At 39.3% G+C, this 5,788-nt stretch overlaps 1 pseudogene; it reads left to right on the top strand.

Moving 5' to 3' along the window:
* The first annotated feature begins 4,030 nt into the window (after positions 1-4,030).
* LOC149163943 (WAT1-related protein At5g13670-like) lies at positions 4,031-5,388 on the top strand (annotated as a pseudogene).
* The last annotated feature ends 400 nt before the right edge of the window (positions 5,389-5,788 follow it).

Genomic DNA, 5,788 nt, shown 5'->3' with positions numbered 1-5,788 from the left:
ATCCCAGTAGAGCCATCGAATTGATTGGCCTATTTTTGGTTTTCAGTTGCAGTTCAGAAAGTTTAGCTACAGGTTTTGCCAGATCATTGGTCATCAACAAACAAATACAACGCTATTCCTTTTAGAGCAGAGTTTTTCTATTTTTATGATTATTGATGTGACAATGCCCGGTTTTTTTTATCGATCAGTTATCTCCTTTCTGAGTTTTATATATTGTATTAAAAATCGTTTGTAAAGAGGTTAGAGAGAAGATTTCTGAGAGCGGTGCGTGGAGAAAAACAGAGTTTCATTGTACAGTTTTGACAGGGATTCAATAAAAAAAAATACAGCTCTGACACCTGAGATTCCTGTGGTATGACATTTGACATATGTTGCTTCTCTATCTCATACGTTCCTTGTTATGTTTACTGTTTCATTTCATAATCATTTTTGTTGAATACTTTTAAGTGAGAAAGGCAGAATTCAATTTATTTGCTCTGTCTTGAGGAAGTGTTCATATTTAATGTTTTCTTCTATTTGACAAGGATCCATCTTCTATGCCCTTGTCGACTTCTCAGCAGTCTTGCCATTCCGTTTATCTCAATTTAATTGTCAAATTTCTTGCCTACCTTGCCTTAGGAGATAATCTGTGTTTTTTATTACATTTCCCTGTTCAAGCTGTTCTTTGCCCCATGCAGCCCAGAAAACCCAATCATTCATTAAAACCCCTTTTCATATCTCTTTACTAGCCTAAAATCAGTATTCTTTATCGGTCATCTCAGCCCCTTTGAAAACTTGTCTGCCGAGATAGACCAGGAGAGAGCCCTCTCTTGTCCTCATAGGGCTAGCTACGAGGCTGAGCGTGGTTTGATGTGGCCTTGAGTTTTTCCTTCCTCAGCCCGAGGCAGATTCGAGTGTTAACATAGTGGCGACCATACTGGGGAAGACGGTTTTCTGTTGATGTGACATTCGACTTTTTGATTGTCTTGTCCCAGTACATGAAATCAAGTTGCAGATATGATGCTGATGGTCGACAGCAGTTAGACACCACAAGGCTGAAATCATTCACTTGGCGACTTCATTCACTGAACAATCCAGAAATCAATGCTTCATGGTGATTTCATTGCAGGCAGATCAGTAACTTTAGAATTGTCAAGATGGACCGGATCACGAGAAGATATGCTCCCATGAGCTGAGACCACATTCCAGGTTTTCCGAATAAGATGCCCAAGGCAGATTAGTCAAGGAATCTGCCTACGTTTAACGATGATGGTAAGAAAGATGTTGCTTTACATCTGATTAGATTTCACATGCATATTCGCAAGTTGAAGGTGGCCTTTCGTGAAGACTGTTTGATGAAGATATTCCTAGCCACTCTGGAAGGTGAAACCCAAACTTGGTATGAAAATTTGCCACCGGCATGTATTTATTGTTTAAAGGATTTTCATGCTTTGTTCATTGAAAGATATCAAACATCTTATCCATCATTAAATTTAGTTCATGACTGTTGCCAACATGCTTCTACTTTTATTGAAAGCCTTGAGAAATATTATGAAGATGATAATTTCATGGATGATGAGATCATGGAAGCTCTGTACGAGAATACATTTCAGCAATATGAAGAGAACCTAGAGGATACCCATCGAGATGCTCAGGAATTTTGCAGCAAAATCAAGATCAACAGGTTGAAGAGTGCCATATGGCTGAAAATGATGAAAGGGAGAATGACATTTCAGATCTGCCCACAGAAGACAACAGCAGGCAAGTAAATCCATTGCTGATTACAGATTCTAATAATCTCCACTCAGCTATTTCAAATCAACATTCGGATTATGATGACCAGGAATATCTTGTGTTGAAACCCATCAAGGAGGACTTTGCTGTTGAGTTCATAAGGAATGTAGAAGATAGAGGTATGGATTCAAATGTTCTCAGAACAGAGTCTTCATGAGGAGGTCATTCAGTCTGCTCATGAACAGCAAGGTGAGATATTTGCTCAAGCAAGTGAAAAAGTTTCTCTGAATGAAGTTATGGTAGATGATAGAAATGTCGTTTTTGCACTTCAAGAATCAGCTGAAGTTTCTTTCCTTAATATTGAAGAATGTAATAAGGAACTTGATAATTTGGTTGTGATACCATATGAAGATGACCTACCATATTGTCAGACTACAGAAGATCAGAGCATACAGGATTACCCTTTGGATTCTTCATATGTTTCATGTGTTGAAATGTTTTTACAAGAGGAGATCTGCTCATCTACCTGTTCAGAGTTTTTTGAAGCCCATGAGCATACTTTTACCGAAGCACATGATGAAGGCAGATCAGAATTTGAAACAAAAGACACCTTGTTTTTTCAGCAGGAGGTGGCAATGGCAAATCTTCATATTTTTCAAGATCCTCTAGCAAGTTTGTTGCAGCCAACAGTGAAAGTGTTTATTGTAGTGTTCAGTGACCAAGGAGACCATGGGCACCTATGTTTTTGGATGCCCAGTGATAGGTTTGTACTGTTGACTAGAAGATCCGATAGGAAGAATCAGTCAAGAAGCCATTTGCTTGATTGGTTACAATGTAAAGCCAATTATACATGATTGTACATATGTCCTTAGTATGCAGGTGGTTGTCATCATGATTTCAAATCTTGATGGACTGCTGCCCTTATCAGAAAGTTTTGTTTTAATTCAGTCATTTCAGTTTGCATCAAGTCAGTTTGAGTCGATTTTCCAGTTAATAAGTTGAGACATCAGTTGTGTCGATTTGTTGAAATAATGGACTCCATTGCCCAATGGACGAAGGCACTGCCTGCTCTCCCAAAGCTCTGCGGTTCTTGGCACCTCCAAGAAGCGGCAGCTACCATCCCCATTAGAGCCAATGTTAGACTCCGTCTTGCCATTTTGCTGTCAGAGTCAAATTATCAAAATTCATTTCTCATTATGTACATTCCTGTTTGATGTCTAGGTCAGCAAGGAGTTAATTTGGTATTTAGGGCTAGGTGCAAGTTATTGTTCTCAAGGTGCTTCATAATACCTACGGGTCAGAGGAAGATTTCCAATAAGCTTCATTTCAAGATTTTCATCATGTTCGAGGATATTTCTTTTTCAAAACTTTGTTTTGAAAAGGAAATTTTCAAATTTTAATGTTTGTAATAAATCTATATTTTAGAGTCTCCTGCCTTGAAATATTTCAGAAGCAGCCTGAAACAGCCTTGGTTATCTTTTCCTAAGCCAGATGTTGGTTTCCTACAAAAACAACCAAGTGTCATCAGTTCCCAGAAGGATAATAAAAAGCCAAAGAACAAAATGACAAAGTGCCAAACATTAGAAAAAAGGAAATTAGTTGTGTTCTTCCCCGAACACAAACAAGAGTTCAAATTTCAAATCTTCGCCCATACACAGAGTATGCCTTCAGGATTGTTTCATATACTAATAGAGGGGACTTGGGTCTCAGTGAGGCTAAATGGTTCACCGAAAGTGTGGAAGTATTTCGCAGAAATATTAGACCATCGACCAAACAAGTCCTTAAGAAGCCTGGAAACACGGGTACGGAATATTTCAAGTCCCTAAGTGCAAAGGGTGAACTTGAAAGCCAGCCTAATGAAGGTTTCTCAAGTTTTAAAGTTAGAGACCTTGGCAAGATTTTCCGTGCAGCTTGGGTTCAAGAACGTGACTTAATTTCCAAAATTGGCTGCACTGAGAAGAACATGCCAATCAACCCATCTAATTGTTTTGAAAAAGCTGAGGCTTGTGATTCAGATAAACCATTTGTCTCCAGTGATGGCAAAGTAAATATTGTTTTAACGTCACTGTTGGAGGTATCAAGAGATGATCAGATTGGCTGTAACTTGGTTCAAGTTGCAGAACCCGCAGGTGGACAAGCGGAGTCAATTTCTGCTTTAAATGAGGAAAGTGTCATGGCAGGAATGGGAACAGTGAAAATGTCACATGCTCGTCAAAGATCTCAAAAGGATTCATAAAAATCAAATATTCAGAGTCACGCAATCAAACTGTCGAAAAAGGATCAAGAATATCAATCTAAGGTGACAATTTCAAAGAAAATGCCGATTAAGAAAAAGTGTAATGTATTAACTGCAAATGACCTGGCGGTTTTACCTTTGGATTGTTCATATCTTGTTTTTCCTCTGGACACATGCAAGTCGGATCATCCAAAAACAAGAATATTAAGGAATGGACGCGCACATTCTAATGGTAGTGACTCAGAAAATTGGGTTGTGCAGCCAATCAGAGAAGTTCCTGCTGTTGAGTCACAAAATGTTGTCTCAAAGAAAGTGAATGGTCATGAAATACATTTAAAATCAAAGGTGATCTTATGAGATATTTTTGCAACCTATATAAAGCTTCAAAGCAGAGGTCAAAGGCGCATTACAAGGGCGAAATCGTGGTTTTCAAAACTATGGAGTAGAACTGGAAGGTGCGCTACACGTTGGAGGTGTGCTCTATGCACCGGGCAGTGCGCTACACGTTGGAGGTGTGCGCTACGCACCGGGCAGTGCGCTACGCATTGGGCATCAGAAGCCAGTGTAAAAATACACAGGCGCTACGCATCAGGCTGTGTGCTACGCACTGGGATAGCGCGCTACACACTCAGTCCAGCACAAATTTTGTTTGTATTCATGCGACCAGATCGTGTCTAATCGCCTCCAAGTCTACAAATCTTCTTGCTCGCATTCGACGGAATTGCAATAACTCAGTACTTTTACTACACGGGATTGAACTATAACAATTCCACTTTTGCTTCTGCAACAACAAATTTAATCCCAGTAGTCACGTTTGTGATGGCCACTGTTCTAAGATATGAAAACATTGACATTAGGAGCCTGAGAGGGCTAGCGAAGGTTGTGAGCACTATTGTTTGTGTAGGTGGTGCAATGGTGATGACCTTATACAAGGGTTCTGTAATTAAAATGCTAAATGCATACAATTCCGCAGCTAGCAACAACATATTTGGTTCCATTATGCTTTTTGCCAGCGTTTTTTCTTGGTCATCCTGGATTATATTTTAGTCTCCAGTTTCGAAGAAGTATCCAGCTCAATTGTCATTGACTGCACTGACGTGTATGTTCGGAGCATTGCAGTCTGGTGTAATTGCTTTGATTTTGAGCATAACACATCAAGTGTCTGGACCATTGGCTTGAATCTTGAGCTTCTTAGCTACGTTTTTACGGGATTGATCTGTTCAGCATTCACTTTCTTCGTGAAAACGTGGTATGTACACATAAAAGGACCAGTATTTGCAACAGTTTTCAATCCATTGAATATCATAGTAGTGGCAATTTTGGAATGCTTCATTCTTCATGCAAATCTTCACGTTGGAAGTGTGGTGGGATCGGTTTTGATCGTGGGGGGTCTGTATTCTGTGATGTGGCAGTCAAAGTCAAAGCCAGAGTTTAAATAAAGGATATTCACCGTGGCAGAAATATAGGTCCGATTGCCCATTTTGGTCTTCAGTTGCAAATTTAAAGGGTCTTCAGATACAGTTTCCGTCTTTTCAATTGTTATCAATAGATTCGAGTAGAAAATGGAGCGCTATTCTATCTTCAGAAACGCTGATTTGATTTTTAGTCTTGTTTGTTAAAAGATAATTAAACCATTCCTTATTTAGGTCAATTTGCCTATTTTGATCTCAGTTGCATTCCAGATTGTCTGCACTCCAGATTTTGCCCATTCATTGGTTATCAGAGGTTGGAAAATAGTAAATGTAACGCGGCAATCAAAGTCAGAAGCCAAATTGAAGTGCAGATAACTATCCCAGCAAAGCCATCGAATTGATTGGCCTATTTTTGGTTTTCAGTTGC

This window comes from Pinus tabuliformis, chromosome 5_1 (assembly GCF_031772625.1).
Source record: "Pinus tabuliformis cultivar Carrire ecotype Pingquan chromosome 5_1, CPIR1, whole genome shotgun sequence".
In the NCBI taxonomy this organism is placed as follows: Eukaryota; Viridiplantae; Streptophyta; class Pinopsida; order Pinales; family Pinaceae; genus Pinus; species Pinus tabuliformis.
The sequence above is the reverse complement of the archived record's forward strand: the minus strand, read 5'-3'. Positions and strand labels throughout refer to the sequence as shown.